The sequence below is a fragment of the Manacus candei genome, unplaced genomic scaffold (assembly GCF_025592945.1).
Source record: "Manacus candei isolate 608988 ecotype Guabito, Panama unplaced genomic scaffold, ASM2559294v1 h1tg000013l, whole genome shotgun sequence".
NCBI classification, from domain to species: Eukaryota; Metazoa; Chordata; class Aves; order Passeriformes; family Pipridae; genus Manacus; species Manacus candei.
Genome location: NW_026138061.1, coordinates 6,200,376 through 6,220,277, shown reverse-complemented (window position 1 = coordinate 6,220,277; position 19,902 = coordinate 6,200,376). Strand labels below are relative to the sequence as shown.

Sequence of the window (19,902 nt, the reverse complement as noted above, 5' to 3'; positions counted from 1 at the left end):
TTTTAACCTGTTGTCTCTTACTGTCTTCCACTTGCTGTACTTGGCGCTGGCCTTCTGTGCTCCTTTGCTTGTAAATTTAAAGGGAATTTCTTTGACTTCTGTGATAGTTCTTATACTTGCTAGTGACTCTGTATGAGCATGCTCAAATGTTACATATATCTCTTTCATGTTGTCAGTAGGAACTTGAAAAGAGTGCTGTCTGTCATGCTATCAAGTGCTGTCTTGTTGTGCTCCTCCTCCTCTGTGTAGGAGAGCTTTTTCATTTTCTTTCATGTGTTGCCTCTGTCAGATCAGAGACTTTGTTCAACACTTGCACAGTTCTTACCCCAGAGGAATTTGGCTTGTGCTTAGGCACTTTGGCAATATAAGTAAGAATTCTTCAGCCTTTGCTATGATTTGACTTTTTTTTTCTTTTTTAATTGTCAGACTATACCATCTGTGGGGAAGCTGTCATTAATTGGTCAAGGCAAGTCCTTATCACTGTTAGAAATAAATTTCGTCTCTTCATTTTTTAAGGGGATAGGGAATGGCATGTACAGCCTAATTTCTGATGATTTGCCGACTTTAAAATAAATACTTATAGAACAATAACTTTTTTTTTTGCATGGAATAAAATCATTAAGGTTGGAAAAGAATGCTAAGATCATCAAGTCCAGCTGTCAACCCAGCACCACCATCGTGTTCACCACTAAACCATGTCCTCAAGTACCATATCTATACATTTTTTGAACGCTTCCAGAGATCGTGACTCCACCAATTCCCTGGACAGTATGTTCCAAATGACATCACTGTAATTCCTGAGTATTTGAGATACAAGGTGTACCATGGTGCAACCCTCTGTACCTTTACTGTTAAGTAAGATGACAAATTAGGCTGTGTGATACAAGGCTCATCTCCAAAAACACAAAGGGACCCAGTGGAATGGTGGCAGGTGAGGAAATTTTAATAATCTGAGAAATAGAGCACCCTGAACTGGCTCTTCCCAAGTCTGCCACAGGAAGGTGATCAGTTCTATGAGACTCATTATGAGATGGAGGGGAAGAGTATCCTTGAATTGTTCTGGATGTGTTATGGAATGTTTAGGAGAAGGACAAAAGGCAGGGTATGTGATTCTGTAAAGGAGGATTTGAAGTGATTTGGAGAGAAACAAGCATAGGACAAGAGGATAGGGGAATAAAGGAGCTAATCTTGTATTGGTGGGTGAGGGGACTCTCTTCTATATACATTTGTATATATGGAGCACTAAGTGCCGGTGTCAGCCCACAGGCCAGAGTGGAGTGGGACCGCTGGGTCCTAGGGGCCCATACACCTTGGGGTGCTAGCAGCTGGAACACGTGCATCCTGTGTGGAGATGTCAGTGTGCAACAACAGCAGGACTGTTTCTAGGCTGGTGAGTAGGTCAGAGGCGTGGGTGGCAGGTAATGAAGCCAGGTAATAAATCTGGGAGAGACAGAGAACAGAAGATCTGCCAGCTGGCTGCTTGAGGGACTGACAGGTCCAAGGCAACTTCTGCAGGCACAATAAGGTCTCAGGCCTGATTGAGGGACGTGTTTTGTGTGGGCATGAACCATGTACACTGCAGTAGTATACTTTTGTCCACATCAGCCATAATGGAGACCTGCAGGAGGAACCCTTTGAGCTCTGTGTGTCAGCTGGAAATACGCCCTCGACCTTTGTACAGGACAGAAGAAGGAATGTGGAACTTCACCTTTATTGAGCTATTGGAATCAGTGACATGCAACCTGTCTGGATGGAGTTTGTCTATATGATTGTCTTTTTCCTCTGCTCTTTTGGATGTAGTTAAAAATAGTACAAGGTAGATTCTGCATTTATCTAACATGGCAATGAAGCTTTTTATAGATTTCAAAAGAGATGTTTTTATCAAATTATATGACAAGAGTTAGCAAATCTTTATTGAGATATAACAAGTATCACTTTTGACTTCAGATTTTTTTTTTAGAGGAGACCTCTGAAAATCATACCTGATATCAAGAGAGCCTCTTGCCTCTTCTAATAGAAATCAAGTGATATCTGCCCTTTTCTGCACAACCTGTAACTCACACTTCCTGCTCTCAAGGAGCAGTGAATGGATAGAAATTTGTATAGAAATGACCATAAAATGACCTTGAATATCGTGTTCAGTTTTGGGCACCACAATGTAATAAAAATATTAAACCATTAGAGAGTGTCTAAAGGAGAGCAACAAAGATGGTGAAGGGCCTTGAGGGGAAGCCGTATGAGGAGCGGCTGAGGGCACTTGGTCTGTTCAGCTGGAGAAGAGGAGACTGAGGGGAGACCTCATTGCAGTTACAACTTCCTCGTGAGGGGAAGAGGAGGGGTAGACACTGATCTCTTCTCTGTGGTGACCAGTGACAGGACCCGAGGGAATGGCCTGGAGCTGTGTCAGGGAGGTTTAGGTTGGATATTAGGAAAAGGTTCTTCACCCAGACTGTGGTTGGTCACTGGAACAGGCTCTCTGGGGAAGTGGTCACAGCACCAAGCTTGACGGAGTTCAAGAAGCATTTGAATGATACTCTCAGGCACTTGATGTGACTCTCAGGAATGGTCCTGCTCAGGCCCAGGAATTGGACTCAATGATCCTTGTGGGTCTCTTCAAACTCAACATATTCTATGATTCTGTGATTCTGTGGAATGCATCTTATGTGAATAAGGTATGTATTGTTTTGCAGATCCTGTCCTAATATTGGGCTTTACTTGTCACTGTAGATATGTTTTATATTTCATGGGGCAGCACAAATATGTAGGTTTGTTTGCTTTTCCTCCTTTAAACAACACCAAAGCTTCATCTAAGAGGAGTTCCTTTCCCAGACTCTCTAAGGGGCTTTGTTTTTTGTGCACCATCCTGACGAGGGAGCTGCAAGTAATATATACCTCTTGAAAAGATTCTGGATTGTAAATCTGCTTCATCTTTTCCCTATTGTGTGCATTAAAATTATTTTCCACTGTACTACTTCTTTTGCTTCTGTTTGTATTATTTCCTTAGCACTAATTTTTTTCCTCAGTGCCTATGACTTTGTCATTTGAATGTCTGTAAAATAATCCTTTGTTTACGGTCCTCAAGCTCTGCCTTTCATCTTTTTATAACTATTGTGAAATGTACCATACAATCACATCCACCATGGGAGCTGGTTATCCACAGTTGCCATCACCTACTGTATCATGTGTCTTTAACTATGGTTTCTATTTGTGTACATTATACAAACTGGATGTAACACTGGCATTAAATCTGTCTATTTCCAAATTGTGGAACTCTCCAATTTTGTGATTAACAAGTTTTGCCTTTTATGATTATTCAGTATATAACTAGAGTTTGAACATGTTCCAAATGCGAATGCTTAGAAAAATAGTTCTTTACTGAATCTTCTATTTATATTCCTCATGTGAACGAGCTGGAGGTTTTCTTACTTTCTTCCTCGTATTCAGGCAGAATACAAATCAGCAATAGGACTTTTTTGCATCATTGCACACAGCTTCCTTTTCTACTGCTCCGTTCTATTTGTGTCCTGCCTTCAGCCCTGCTCGGATACAGCCTTTAACATTCTGTGCACTACTGGCTTCCAGGGAGGCAAACAATGCGACGTTCATGAAAGCTTTGAAAGACTGCAGTTGCCAGGTGTAGGATTTACTCTGTTCTAGCTGCCTACTGGTAACTTGTAATAAGCCAAGACAAAAATAGAATCCTACAATATTCTCTTGTGAATTCACAAGGAGTGATTTATGGTCATGGGAATGTAAGTACCTTTGCTTGCTCAGCCCATAGCTGTCTCTAACCGAGGTGAGAAATGGATGCTTGTAGAAAGAGTGTAGAAACAGTTTGCAGTAATATTTTTCTTGGTATGCTGTTCCACCAGTTTATGAATAGGGATATTTTGAGCTGGAGTTCCATAAAAACTGTTGCAATTAAACCAACATTTTCTGACTTAAAGGAAGCATCACTACCCTGTCTTTTACTGTTTCTGTTTTCCCTGCCCTCAATTTAATCCAAACCTGTGATGATATAAACTGGAATTTTGTTGTGGTTTGCCTGGTAGAGGTTCATCAATAAATTTTTCTTTTGTTTATTTGTCAAAATATTCTGGGTCAGGGTAGATACTTCTCAAATGCAGCATAACTTGTTCTCATTGGTAAGGAGATCTGTAAAGGGCTGAACTCAGAATGGTAGATTTCTCCAGTGTCCAGTGCACCAAGATTCTTTCAAAAAAGCTATATGTATAAAAAAAAAAACCTATATGAAAAATGTTAATCTTAAAAGGCTGGCAGCTAGCTTAATATCAGTACATTCATTTTCCTGTAAAGGATTATGAATTTTCTTAAAACAAAATAGCTTTCTGAAAATACTTTCTACTCCTAGTGTTTCAATTAGATGCATTAGTTCAGTAACTTTCCATTCACTGCATAAAGACTGGATGTTCTGGAATGATATAAAGAAGTTAATTGACTTTTACTCCTGGTGGGCATAGGGCAAAAGACACAATATCAGACAACTGTCCTTGTAAAGACTGGCAATAAATCACAGCTTTTCTTTTTCTATGACTGAAAAAACAAACGTTCACCAATCTCTACATAAAACAATCAGCTTCTGTTCTCTTTTTAGTTTAAGACATACTGTGAAATATACAACAGAAATTTGAACAAAATGTTTATTTTGGTTTGAATTTAATAATTTGATTTTGCTAGAGTGCATCATTACATGGGAAATTTGACTAATGTCTAAGGGCTATGTACATTTAAAAACCAAAATGTATGAAACGTTTCACTGATCTGGTGAACATAATCATGCAGTTAATATCTTGCTATGTAATTATTGCTAAATCTTACAGAAAACCTTCCTCATTCTATATGTAAATAACTTTCGGGGGACTTGCAATGATAGCTGATTCTCATATCTGAAGAGGAAAAATTGTCATAGTTTGCCTGTGGGGCTTTTTGGTTTTTTTCAGTTATTTTACTGAGGTTTGTCTGTGCTTGGTATTGTGCATATATGGTTATCTAGTGATGAATTCCTTCTTGTTTCAGCTTACATAACAGGAATGCCATTAATGAGGGGAAGTACAGCTGTGCTGGGATATTCCAGAAGTTGATAAAAGCCTAGAAGCTTTTCTGGCATCACCAGCAGTAAAGGATAAGACAAGAGTGTAGAAAAAGGGCAGAGATACAGGAATACCTTCTCCAATATGACCTCCTCATCTCCAGTAACTTGTAGCTCAGAGTATGGCAGAACAAAGTGTTAAATTTATATTTAAAGACCATCCTGAATTTTGAATTTTTCTTCAGTGACTTTATCCTTTTTGTCTTTTATTTTTCAAAATATGTAAAATTTTTGGATTCACAAGTTGTTCCACAGCCTGCCTTATGTGGTGCAAAGCACTATATTTTTCCATTTTTCATTATTTTGAATTTGCTACCTGCTGATTTGTTTAAAGTCCTCTGCCCTTTACATTGGAACAGACTGTCTTCAGCAGTTGGATATCCACCCCTCTTTGCCGATTGGGATTTTGATAGGCCTGTGAGGCCAGGCAGGGTGCTTGGCCTCTGTCGTGCCATGTGCTCATCTGCAGAGATGCAGCTTGTGCCTGCTGTGGCTGCTCTGCAGAGATCTGAAGGGCTGTACTTGCTGTCTTACTGTACCTGCTGGGTAAGAAGGAGGAATAGGTGGGACTTTTGAAGGGGTTGCTCTGTGAAAGGAAATTCAAGGTTAAATATTTCTAGAAAAGCTACTGTCAATGTCCTACAACTTCTGTTGTACCACTTAGTGCTTTCTTTCTGTTTAGTGCTCTATCAAGGCCAGCATCTGGCCTTTAGAACTAAATTCCCCTTTACTAAACACTGCCTTTCTCTGAGCGAGAAGTGTGCTGAGAGGAGGTGCCGTCAGCTTGGAGTGATGTCTGCTGCAGAGGACAAGTGGTCTTACAAAAGTAGCAGGAGATATTTAGGTTACTAGAGAGTTAATAATACAGCACACTGGAAGTTACATAAAGTGCTTTGCAGATTTTGCTTCGTTGGTATTGTCAAGTGCAGTAATTCGGTGTAGCTGCAAATGTGAAACTTCAGTCCATCCTTCGGCAAAGGTTTACGTGCTTGTGAAGATCATGAGAGGTGGCATAAAGAACACCAGTTAGTTACTGTAGTTTAAATAGTTGGCTGAATTTCTGAAGGATTTTAAAATCAAGAGAAAGAATGTGAGATTAAAAAAGGAAATCTGTAGCTTGAGTCACCCCTGCTGGTGAAGGAGAAGATTGAATTTAGCTCCTGGATGCATGGATACTGCTGCTTCTGACGGAGTTGGTTTCTAAGCATCCAAGTTTTACAGTCAGAAAGTGTATCTTCACAGATCAAAAGTAGGTGGATTGCAAGGGATGCAGCTCAAATGGAATGGATCTTAATGTAGTTGAAATATGAAATATAATCTGTCTTCTCAGGTTATGGTCATATGACAATTTTCATGGCAATGCAGAATAGGTCAGGTTGGAAGGGACCACAGTGGTCCAACCTCCCTGCTCAACCAGAGTCATCCCAGAGCACATGGCACGGAGCTGCATCCAGACAGTTCTTGAATATCTCCACTGAGGGAGGCTCCACAACCTCTCTGGACAATCTGTTCTAGTGCTCTGTCACCTGCACAGTAAAGAAGTTCTTCCTCGTGTTCAGGTGGAACATCCTGTGCATCTGTTTCTGCCCGATGCCTCTTGTCCCATTGCTGGGCACCACCGAGCAGAGCCTGGTCCATCCTCCTGACCCCCTCCCTTCGGATACTGGCAGACATTGATGAGGTCCCCTCTCAGTTGTCATTTCTGAACAGGCCCAGCTCCCTCAGCCTTTCCTCATATGAAAGATACTCCAGTCCCTTCATCACCTTTGTTGCCCTTCTCTGGACCTGTTCCAGGATACCATTGACCTTCTTGACCACAAGGGCCCTAATCTGTGTGTGCAAGTCTGTGCATCCATTGAAAGGGTTAGAGCCACCCTGTGTGTAGCTGTGCGTCCTCCATCGTGATGGCCATAACCCACCAAAAAAGGCAGTTTTCATCTGATCTAGCTACTTCACTTTGTGGTTTTCTGATATCTGGTGTGCTGGTACAAAGGAGGTAGTGGGAATGGGTGGTTGGCAGAGGTAAACAGGAAAACCATATTTTTCAGGTCCTGTGGAGCAATTGACCACTCCAGCTTTCCACAAAAGCCTGCAGGGATGACTGTCCTGTTGACTCTGGTCACAAAATATAAGCTGCAATGTGGAATGCTATTGATTTTAACCTTCATTTGATTAAGAATTTCATCTTTCATGTCCAAATTTTCATTTTATTACTCAGCATTTTTTTTATATGTTCATTCTGCATTTCAAAGAGAATCTTAAAACCATATGTATACATACGGTGTATATTGTATTTTTTAACAGTGAAACAGTTGTTATTTCCTAAGGAAAAGGAGAAAAATCCATTTTCATTCATATACCTCTGCTGAATTAAATTGCATTTGGATGTCTTAACTTTTTATTAAAAAATACTATGAGGAAGGTGCAGAAATGCAGAAATGAAGAAAATGTCTTTCTGTGTCAATAAAAGTATTCATGAAAAGGTACTACATTTATTGGTGGTAACACTTTGTCATGTCCCATAGCATCAAAGTCTGAAGGTGTTTGTCAAGAGAGTACACTGTTGCATAAATTCAGAAGTTTCTTTTCTGTTCACAGCTTCATTGCAGCTTTGTGAGAGCTACTGTGCCATTATTTAATTTTAAAATACTGCAGCCTATTACTCTATTATTGTTTTAGTATCTTAGTCTGTCTAGTTAATATGTAAAATCACTCCTTGATTGTGGAAACTTCTTAAGTGTCTTTAAAACTGATGTTGATGTGTTAATTTTGTTTAAGCACCGGCTGCATCCATTAGATGTAGCTAATATAATATTTAGAGTGGGCTGAAATGAATAAAGTATTTTTGAGAACCGAGGTAACTATAACATAAATGCTATTAATTAATGATTTTTGGTATTAGCATTAATTTCATGCTTTGGGGGGGATTGTGTAGTTAAAAGAAAAAAATCATTAGACTAAAATATGAATAACTTGGATTCTGATTAAATATACTTCATTATGTAATTACTGCTCTTTTGAAAGGGTTTTAAATTATGGTGTTGCTTTGTCCTATGCTTAAGTGTAACCCATATGTTCTAGTTGCATATTATACAAGAATGAAAAGCTACATGGAAATAATCTGTGTTATCCATGCACACTTGGTACCCTGTGGTAGCAGTCTTTGTTTTCATTAGCTTTCCCAAATTCCTTTCTCCATTCTGAAACGTAAATTACATTCCTTATTTTAGAGAAGAATATTGCCATACTGGTTTCTTTTGAAGTGATATATATCCTCTTCATGGTTTGGGTTGGAAGGGACCTTGAAGATCATCTTGTTCCAACCCCCCTGCCATGGGCAGAGACACCTTCCACTAGACCAGGTTGTTCAAAGCCCCATCCAGGCTGGCCTTGAACATTTCCAGGGATGGGGCATCTACAGACTCTCTGGGCAACCTGTTCCAGTGCCTCACCACCCTCAGAGTAAAGAATTTACTCCTAACATCCAATCTAAATCTACCCTCCTTCAGTTCAGAGCCATTCCCCCTTGTCCTATCATTTCATGCCCTTGTGAAAAGTCCCTCTCCAGCTCTTTTGTAGCCCCTTTAGGTACTGGAAGGTACTTTAAGGTCTCCCTAGAGCTGCCTCTTCTCCAGGCTGAACAGCCCCAGCCCTCTCAGCCTTCATCTCTTAGACTGCTGTTTTAAAACAGCAAACCAAAATGAACATGGCAGAGTTTGTTGCACAATTATTTGATATTCATTATGGATGTCCAGCACAAGTGTTAGCAAAAGTGTTTTAAGCCCTAACTTGAGAAAGAGAAGGATGACTTTGCATGGTGGTCTCTATCTTCACTGAATTTGAACCTTCTCCTTTAGGTGCTGCCAATATGGGAGGGTTGTTTTCTGTGTCTAACATTTGCTTTTGAATCTGTGGAATATGAATGCTTTTTATGTAAGTATTTTAAAGAAAGTTGTTGCTGTTGTAATTTAGGTATGCTTAGGATCTTGCCTATTAATTATGTCTGAAGCTTTATATTATTAGGAAAATTTATAAAATATTCTCTAAGGGCATCTGTTCTCTAGTACAGTCTAAAAGAGAAATAGATAGGACTTTCTGTGAAACACAATACTAGGTTAAAAAATGCTGTGAAGTAAGTAGCAGTTTGCTTGCAAAACACTCATAATATTTCCTAAAATGCTGAAAATTACTGCCAAATTCTTCTAAGTTTCACTGTGATTTGAAAACAATACCTTTAAAATCAGCACTGTATTTAAAGTGTTCTTCCTATGGAAGGGGAAGTTGTAGCTTCTGTGTTGTCCCAATGACTTTGTTGGGTCATATACACAGTTCAGACAATTTCAGATTGTCTTTACACTGTAAGATTTCAGTGGTGTTTGAATATTCTCTTCTTGCACCCTTGATTGATTGCTATTGCTTATGCATTTGTGCATGAGTCAGAAATTCCTTTCCAGGTGTAACCAGTTTGCAAATGGTCATAATGTGTGGCAGCACCCCCAAAATAAACCCTGGAGAGTCTATTTAGAGCACAAGTGTTTGCTTTAGGTTGGATGTCCCTTCTCATTTCACCATATTTCACTTGTATATTGAGAAAACAGATCTCACTCTGGCCTTAAGTTGTACATAGAATTATTCTGCTAATTAAACAAATATATCATTACATCATATGTATTACACAAAAATCTATGGCTTGGGCTTTTTGGCCTATATTGCTTTTAGAGGTCGGTTGGTTTTCTGTACCACAGTGAAGATGAGATGTACATTTATGCTATTTTTGCATATTGGTTGAAAGACAGTGTAGGAGAAAATAGAAGCTTTTAGATGAGGCTCTTATTAAAATACTAAAAGTGACTATTCTTATTTTTGTATTTCCTTTTCTATAATTTCCCCACTAAATTAAATATGTTCAGAGAATATGTTTAAGAACATGACATTGAAATTAAAAAATGAATTCTAATGCTTCACATTTAAGTTATGCTCTTGTGATTTTATTTTCCTTTTTTAAGGTGGGACTCAATCCCCACATTTTTGCATTTTGTAAATAATCTCTAGTCAAAGTCTAATTATAATAGTTAGAAACACAACTCCTATTGTATATTGTAAAACTTCTCATTTCCATTTCTAACTTCTACCTTACATTCAATTTTTTTGCTGTTTTTGTGCTGATTTTCTAGAATGTTTCCAGATGTGGTGTTGTTCTTCATCCTGCTATTATCCCATAGTGTCAGTCTATGTTATACCCTGTAATGAGGACTGATTGTAGGACTCTCTTAACTGGTTACATGAATGTAGCTCTGAATTTCATAAGTGGTGGTGGTTGCAGGTTTAACATAATGTAAGATGAAATCTTATTGAGTCTGTCATCACTGTACTCTCCAATACAGAATGAAACTGAGCTGTAACAGTGTCCCAGGGTGCTGTAGTAGTCTTCAAGGCCTATGTGGTACTAGAAATCCTTTTTTTCTTTTTTTTTTAAACCTAATGAAACTCTTTGAAATCTGCAGCTTGGAACAAATAGACACAATTAATTATTTATTTTTCTTCACATAAAACAATTTTAGTGCATTAATATTCTTGCCTTTTTCTTTGAATGGAATAATTCTGAAATGGGATATTGCAGTCATGCATCACTGTATGCATTTAAATATTTCTTCACGCATTAGGAGGAGAAGGAGCATGGGTTGTTTCTCTTGTCAAGTAAGAAATCCTGTCTGCCTCCCCCCCACTGCCACCAAGGGCAAATCATTAAAAAAAAGATTCATAATAGTAGTAATAATGTTTTGAAATGCATTGGTCTACCATGACTTGTTTCTGATGTCCTTCCTGCGTGCTGCTGGCTGATACAAGATCCCAACAATGCCAGTGGCGACTGGAGTTTATGGAGCCAGGAGGTGTGAGGGCATTGTGTGACTGAACACCACCGAGAGCCTGGAGAGGGCTGAGAGAGGGAGTGCTGCATTCTTGAGGTTTTGTAGCATTCACAGAAGCTGTGCACAATATTTGAGGAGTTTACTGTCAGAAAAGGTGGTAGTAACAACTCATGAGTTCTGATGTAATGTACCTTCCCTCCCTGAGTAGATGACGCCTGTGAGTTACTGGGATAAGAGATTAAATGCAGAACCTGCTGCAAAATATTTGGTGGTTTCAGAAGAGAAGAGTTAGCAGGGGATGAAAATATTTAGTGGTATTTAGCTCTGATGCTGCAACAGAAGAGCTCTCCTGTTAGTGCAATTTACAGTCCAATATGGTGGGAGAAGTAATTCTCCAGAGACTTCTGTGCTTTTTTCCAGTTCAAGTTGCTAAGAATCGCATTTCTTTCTAATAACCCTGTGTCTGCTAGCACGTCGGTTGAGTGTGCTTGTGTTTATGCTGTTTGCATGTCATCTTCTCACTTGGCTTCCTTTTGAAAAACCTTACTTCAACTATTTGCTGTCACCTGATATATTTGTTTTTTTATTTCTCTAGAAAGTAAATAATCTTGTTCTGTTTTGAGCTATTCTGAATTGTGTTTAAGTATGTCTTTTGTATATAAGCTTTTCAGGTTAGATTTTTATTAAATGAAAATGGGACTTTATACTGTGTTGGGTTTTTCCAATGACAAGAATCTCCAATGAATTATGCTGGAAAAAAAATTTTTTAGAGTAGTATTCATTAGCAAATACTCATATGCAAAGCAATGTATTTTCACTGGCCTTTGAAGAACGTGTAAGGAGAGGTTTACCAGAGCACAGGGAGAGAATGGGATTTTATTTCTTAGTTTAGGATCATTCCCTTTGTGCCTGTTAATGTGGACAAGAATTATCAGCTTGGAGTGAAGAAGATTGACAATATGCTGTGACTTGCTAAAAAGTAAAGTGCAACAGCACTAGTTATTTTTAAACACAGAAGTATTTGTAATGTAGGAAGACTCTTCTGTTAGTGTTCTGTGCAACCATTTGCTAGTGTTATACAGCTTTAATGCTGGTAAAAATTGTGTGTGCAACCTGGGAATCCTCTACAGTGGTATCTTCAGGAGCTGTAGGCCTGCCTATGGATATGCTGGTTTCTGAACTTTAGCCATATTTTACGCCAGTAATCAGCTGCTGGAGTAAGAAAGAGGCAAAATTGTGCCATGTAAACTGGTAAATTTTCTTCACTGGTTTTGCTATCTTAGCATTCTGTACTATTCAGCTTTGCTGCTACTAATTAAAGAAGTGAGTTTGTGTATAGCGGATGATAGCTGTTCTACCAGTTGTAGCTAGTTCAAGGTATGTTGTTGCCAGTGTAAAAATAAGAATATTGGCACTAAGTAGCTGTGGATGCCCCATTGTGCTCAGAGAAGTGGTGGAGGCCCCATCTGTAGAAGTGTTCAAGGCCAGGTTGTGTGGGGCTTTGAGCAACATGGTCTAGTGGAACATGTCCCTGCCCATGGCAGAGAGGTGGAAGATGTAACTCGATGATATTTAAGGTCCCTTCCAAGTCAAAACATTCTGTGATATTTATCACCAAGGATCTGTGATATTTATCACCGAGATTCTACCCAGTGGAAGCTGGTTTAGAGCCTGTGCCTGTGTGGGAAATTTTATATCTGTCACTGGAAGTTTTCAAGTGTTGTCACTAGTTATAGGGTTTTCAGCATCTCCTACACAATGGAAGTTTAAAAATAAATCTCATCTGTGTCGTCAGTGTATCTAGAAGCAAGTCTCTTAGTTTATTCTTTACATATGTCTAACTGTACCTTGTGCACAAAATGCGTTAAATCAGAAATATTTATGTAATTTATCTGAGAACTTAAAGGAACTGCACAAACTATTGTTAAATATTCCCAGGTATTTGACTGTGCACAAGATCCAATATCAGCTCCATACTCATTAGAAAGAAATGTGATACTCACTTCATTTTATCCAGAAGTAATCATAGATAGTGATTAGTGCCTATGTTCTTGCTCTTGCAGAAAAGGCTGCTGGGTAGGAGTCTGAGGGGTCCAATTGTCAAAACAAATTGCAATTAGCAGTACTGTACTTTTAGAAGCAATATCTACTGGGCTTCCATTTGAGTAATACTTGAAGAATAATTTAGTGGCTATTATTTTTGCAGCTCTCTTTAAAGCCTACACAAATGAGTTTGCTCATCTAGTGTGACCTTTCCAGCACTGGAGGCTGGTGATTTTTATCATGTATGCTGAGTTTAGAGAGAGGCTGTTGCATTGCATCAGATCCTGTTACTAACAGCAGATATGAGGAAAGTTCAGCCAATGGGATCTCTGTTAAGTTCTGGCATTACCTGAAAAAAATATTTTTTTGAAAAATGTATTTACTAAATTCGGTCACTGATGCCCTTTTCATTAGTTTACCATTAAAATACTTGAAAAATCGCAATTTTTAAGGAAAAGACAAGTTTTCAAAAATGATGCTATCTTTTAATTTGTCTTCCTTTGGGAACAGTGGAGCAGCTGGTAAATGGTGGTGTATGAAATGATATTGGCAGCAGTTCTTACAGTGATAAGTGCTTGTTGATGTGTTGTTTTGGTTTGCTCCCTCTCATTGTGTCCCTTTGTTTTTTTAAGTAATTCAGGATAAGTTCAGACTAGACCCTTCTCTATCCATCTTCTACACAAAGAAATTGTCCCTAGAAAATTCTTAACCACTCCCCTATTTTTGTCATGTAGACAAGTGCTGAGACCAACAATTGGAAACAGGCTTCCCACTGGTGACTGGCAGAGCCAGTACAAACCGAGCGGAGAGGGAAGGACAGGAAGGGTGGTTTGAGACACTCCTCCGTGTACAGAATGAAATAGGTTTGGTAATTTGCTTGTTCCTGAATGAGTGAGATACAGGAGACCAACACTTGATGCTCATCTTCTCTTTTGGTTTTATTTCACTGTGGAAATTTACAGGGGTTTGCCTTGTTGACACTTCAGTGGCATGCAATAACTTACCAGCTGTCTAGTCTGTGTTTATTATATACCCAATAAAGTTTGGATTTTATTGTGAGGAAAGCTGATAGTGCTGCTGAACAGCCATAACCTTGCAAGGTGCCATTGCTTTACTTAATTCCAAGGGTGCTGTAACTGGGACTTGAGCAGAGGGCGAGCATATTTTATAATACAGACAGTAGTAATTGTCAGTCACTTCTGTGCCATGGTTAGAGAAGTGTGTATATTGGTAGGTGAAAAATTTACTGCTTTTGTCCCTTGAAACAGATAAATCATCCATGTATTTTCTTTGAAATAATTAATCTTGTATCTGAAAATACATGCATGTAACTACCATTCATACAATTATCCATTTGTGTGTATAACCTTGAATATTTTATATTTCACATGGATTTTTTTCTTTTTTTTTTAATATAAGAAAATAGTTTCTTAAAGTATCTGAAGGGAGAGGGTTTTGTCATGAGTACATAGATGGTGCATGCTGTAATTGCCTTCAAGCTTCTGTCATGGGTTTGTCTTGTGCAAAATACTGTAATGATTTAAAACATTTCTATTCTGGTATATTATTTTTGTGGGTGGGTTCTGGTAGTACTACAATATGGAATTTTTTAGGGCAAACCTCCTACAAATAGTGTGAAATTCTAAACTTACCCTAATATGAAGATGAGCAGTTTGTTCCAGTTGAAAAATGCATCTCCTTTGGATAATACCTGAAGGGATTAGTAACATAATCAATAATATATACTGACATATTAATGTGATTGTCAGTGTCTCGAGCCACTCTTGTCTTTTATTATTATAAAGGCTTCCAAGGTACACAAAATGTGTTTGATATTTTAGTTGCTCTAGTGGGCTGAAGGGGCAGTAGCATCCTCTGTTCAAATGCATCCATACATAATGTGCACCTGGGATTATGCTGACTTCCAGAAGGCCTAAATTTAACATGCATACAAAACACTTTTGTCATTGCCTTCTGGACAGTAGTTTTATGTCAATCAAGAAAGGAAGGCTTTTGTGTTGCTCAAACTATGCTTTTCATGTTTATTAGCAATAAGCAACTCAAATATTCATAAGTATGATTCTAGTGTATAGACTTTTATGTACACACGTGCATCCAAGTATACAATCATAGAATGGTTTGGGTTGGAAGGGATCTTAAAGATCATCTAGTTCCAACCACCCTGCTGTGGGCAGGACACCTGCTAATACATTTTAATATATTTATTAGTATCTACACATGCACACAAACATATACATATCTCTACAGAATAAAAAGACATGAGGTTCTAAAGAAACAATTAGTGGTCTATCTATATGTGAACTTGCTAGTTTCTACTACCTCACAGATAAATGGCAAAGCAGAATCTACCACTTTCCACACTGCACTGTGGTATAATTTCTGGTTTAAAATTTAGAAGCTATTAAAACAGAGCATGGCTCCAAAATATACATTCCTTTCACTGAGAAGAGATCATGCTCTAGAGGGTTGAAGAGAGGCAAAATCAGTGTCTGTTTGGGTGAACAGCAGTGCACAGCTCTGCCTCGTCTGGCAGAGGGGAATGGTGTGGGTTAGGGGATGTCATCATACATCTTTTCTGACCTGGCCCTGATCCATGTGCTGTGTTAGGCTGGTGAGTGTATGTGCAGCTACCCAGTGATCTGCATCAATGAAGTGATCTGTTGGGAGGACTCACCTCCTCTTCACTCCAAAATTAATTTAATTTTGTATCTTCAGGTGGACAGGTTTTCCAGTTTTCATACTGGTCTGGATAGCTATACCAGTAAATATACATCTTAGGAGGGAAGGTGCTGCAAGAAGTATCTTCTCTGAATGTGAAATGGTAGTGTAAGTATGAATGTCTGTCAGAGTGCACTGCACTGATGGAAGGTGAGCTAAATCCATAGTGCTCAAAAGGAGCCCCTGGCTTTCATGGAACTGTTATCACCACAGCAGCTCCTGAACTGGATCACAGTGCAGCCAACATGAGTGCTCTGGAATAAGGGAGAAGAGATACTGCTTTCTTCAGTAGCACAGATTTGAACTAGGTTGGCAGTTTGAAATTGCAGGCTATGTTCAAAGTAGCTATATTTTAGCAGAAAGGAGAAATTATATCTAGGGTGACTAGGGGTTTTCATGCTTATTAGTTAGAAGAGCTGTTGCATGATCAGGAGATTTTCTTCTTGAGAATAAACTTCAATATAAGGGAATGCAGCAACATAAAACCTTGACAGGGCATATGTCAGAGATCATGCATAGCAAATCTGCTCAGTATGAGGAACAAGAAGCTTTCCTTGCTTAATTTTATTTAAGCAGATTGAATATGGTGGGGGGTGTGCTCTTTTTTTTTTCCCCTTCATTTCTTCACTAATGTGTCTCAGGATATTTTTTTACATTGATTTTGCATTATTTTGAATATGGTGGAGCTTGTCTCCAAGGTGACCATTTTCAAGAACAAAACTTTGTTCAGCCAAGAAGGTAGCAAAGCAGATACCTTTAGTAAATTATTTGTCTTTCCCAAATGTGTAAGATGATAAGAAAATGCTCTTCCATGGAACTTAAAAAGGCCTTCTGGGAGATGGTGTCACAGAAACAAAGAAAGAAGCCAGGAATGGATGGTGATGAGGAAGAGTTTAGGAGGTAGAAAGGTAGGAAAAAGGGCAACTGAATACTTAAACACTGTCACAGAGACTCCTTGCTACTCCGAGGCATAGTAATTTTCAATAATATAAATCTGTCACTTCTAATGGGAGATCAGATTTTGTGTATTTTAAGACAGGCAGCTAAAATGTTTAGTATTCTAAATGCTAGAAAATAAAATTAATGCATACTGCAAAAACATATTTTCACTAAACAGGGAAAGCAAGACTATTCCTGTCTAGTTTAATGTGCTTAGAAGATCATATTAGTCTGCAATATTAATTGAATTGAGCATTGAGTGCAGCTTAATTCCTTCACAGCAGAGTGCAGCTAAAAATTATCTGCAGAAGACATCCAAGAGGAAACTAATATGTTTGGAAACAAACTATCTACCGTTATATAAAACAAACAAAACAAAAACAAACAGCAAAAAAACCCCAACACCCAAAAGCATACAAACAACCCTAGATAAGTTTTTGTGTACCCTAGTATATAACTGTGCATAGATTTGTTTTATTTAGAGTCTTGGACTAGGAAGAACTAGTTCACATAAAGACTGCATTTGCAAATATAAAAATACAAAATTGACCTGTGATGTCATTCTGACTTAGATCACTGGCTCCTTCAGGCTGTGGATGTCATCTTTGTATATTGCTTTGCTCAGTGATTCCTCTTTTAAAATAATGAATGTTCCTTCTCTCCTGCTCCCACATTAGTGACTAAATTTAATTCAATGGCAAATCCAATTTAGATTTTCCAGTCTGTTTGTCTAGATTGATAACTTTAGGAACAATTTTCTTGGAGTTTTTTTATTTTTTTTCTTCCTCTCGGGTGTCCAATTTGCTTCAATGCTAGACCTTAGTACAAACTTTTGTCTCTGAATCTCATCAGTGTTAACCACTGTCTTTCTTTCAAAATACTGGTTTCAAATTCTTATCTGGTGTTCAAACTCTCAGTAGACAAGTGAATCATTATTTTTTTCTAGTCATTGAAGATGGAGAGAACTTCAGTAGAAATGTAGGAGAACAACTGTCTGGCGTAGCAGGCAGGCAGAGGCAGAAGCTTTTGACAGCTTTTGCAGAGGAATCAAAGGAGAAGCACTTGCTGTGCACTGTCTTGAAAAGGAACAGAGAGTTCACTATATTTTATTAAATTTAAAAATGGTAACTTTTCCTGGCAAGATATGAGTCAAGTAAAACCCACTATTTCACTGAGGAGCAAAAAAAATAATGATGTTTGCAGTTCTTAATGTTTGAATCCATTGTTCTGCTGCAAATGAAAAAAAAATCAGAGATAAATAACATCAGAAAGTATTTATATAAGTTCTGGGGGTCCAAACTTGCTAGTTTTAGCTGCCACAGGAGTGGTTGTGTAATTTGAGATGGTTGTTTTCAGTTAAGAAACAGAAACACTTTGTTAGAGAGCTTCATGTATTGTTCAACTATAACATTTTGCATAGTTAAAACTGGACCACTCCAAAATAGACTATTCTGTATTAATTGGTTTCTCTTGGTGTGGATTCCTACTGTAAGTGTTCACACACCAAAATGCTCAGTGTTTGGAACTTACCTGAGAGCAGTACCCTCATGTTGGACTATCTCCACTGCTTAATACTCCAGTTGACCTGGAGCTTCTGCTGTGTTTTTTTTGTTGTTTTTTTTTTTTTTTTAGCTTCTTAATGTCCAGTGCAATATACTTCAATCATGGAATCACAGAATGGTTTGGGTTGGAAGGGACCTTAAACATCATCTTGTTCCAACCCCCCTGTTGTGGGCAGGGACACCTTCCACAAGACCAGGTTGATCAAAACCCCATCCAGCTTGGCCTTGAACAATTCCAGGGATGGGGCATCCACAGCTTCTCTGGGCAACCTGTTCCAGTGCCTCGACACCCTCACAGGAAAGAATTTCTTCCTAAAATCTAATCTAAACCTACTCTCAGTTAAAAGCCATTCCTCCTCAACCTATCACTCCATGCCCTTTAAAAAAGTCCTTCTCCAGCTCTCTTGTAGACCCCCATATTTAGATACTGGAAGGTGCTGTGAGGTTTTCTAAGGCTTTCACTGCCAAAACCATCTTGGTTTTGACAATGAAAGCTCTGCTTACTGGTTAAGTTTTCTCTCAGTGTTGTTGGAGATGGACCTCTTTGAGAGGGTACACAGTGCTCTGGGAGTAGCTGCTATTCTGCCTTAATCTGCCAGCCTTCAGACCCACGGGTGCTCCAGACCTAAGGCTTTTTGGATAATATGGCTGTGAGGGTCTCTGCAATGTGAGTGTTGGGTCTCCAATTGCACGCTCAGTTGGGCTGCTAACCTGACAGTGCTTCTGAGTACAAGTTCCCCAGTCTTCAGTGATTTGAAAGTGACTGTAATATGGCAAACACTTTATTAAAACTTGAGATTGTTGATGTAACATTACTTATGTGATGGGAAATTGCCTGTGATATAAATGGGGAAAAAATACAGGAAATTATTTAAACATTTCTGTACATGTTCTCCATGTACAGAAATAGCAGGGATGCTTTCACATGACTGTGCAGAACATCCCAAACTCACACTTAGTGACATTGATTGGATCACCGTGCACAGTACCAGTATGTGGCTTTTAAATTTCTTAATTCCATGGGTATAGACTAATGTTTACTTTTGTTTTATTTTTTGCTTTATCAAAATACTTTTTTCTCATGTTAATTTGATTTCCAACATCAGGTTGACAGTGGACAGGGAGAAGTTATGCAGCTTAAAAAAGAAAGTAGCTAGAAATCTAATCCTTAATTCATCATTACTTAGTAAGTTTTTATATGACCCTGAGATTAACTCAGTTGGTTAAAACTTGGTGCTAATAATGCAAAGGTCACAGGTTCAATCCTTTGTATGGGCTATTCACTTAAGAGTTGGACTCAATGATCCTTTCCTGGGTCCCTTCCAACTCTGAATATTCTGTGATTCTGTGATACTGGATTTTGGAACTATTGCAGAAAATTTGAAATTCTTAAAAATGTAATCCTAAAAATGCATATAAAGTATTATTATTACAATATTCCTTTCAGTCACATTACGTTGCACAAAATCAGATCTTAGTCCTTTCTTTTGATTTCTACTTTTCATCTTCTGTATTTTTAGATTTTTGTTGTGGAATTTGGTGCAAGAGGTTAGTGTGATAATCTGTGTCTACAGTTGGAAGATTATTACTGTGGGAAAACCATAGGTGTTAACAAACAATTTAGTTGTAGTAGAAACTA

The 19,902-nt window shown here is 38.4% G+C and overlaps 1 protein-coding gene across 3 annotated transcripts in view; it reads left to right on the top strand.

The window, feature by feature from the left end:
• Window positions 1-19,902, top strand: part of ASAP1 (ArfGAP with SH3 domain, ankyrin repeat and PH domain 1) — a 149,064-nt gene that overhangs the window by 55,481 nt on the left and 73,681 nt on the right. The window lies entirely within an intron of this gene.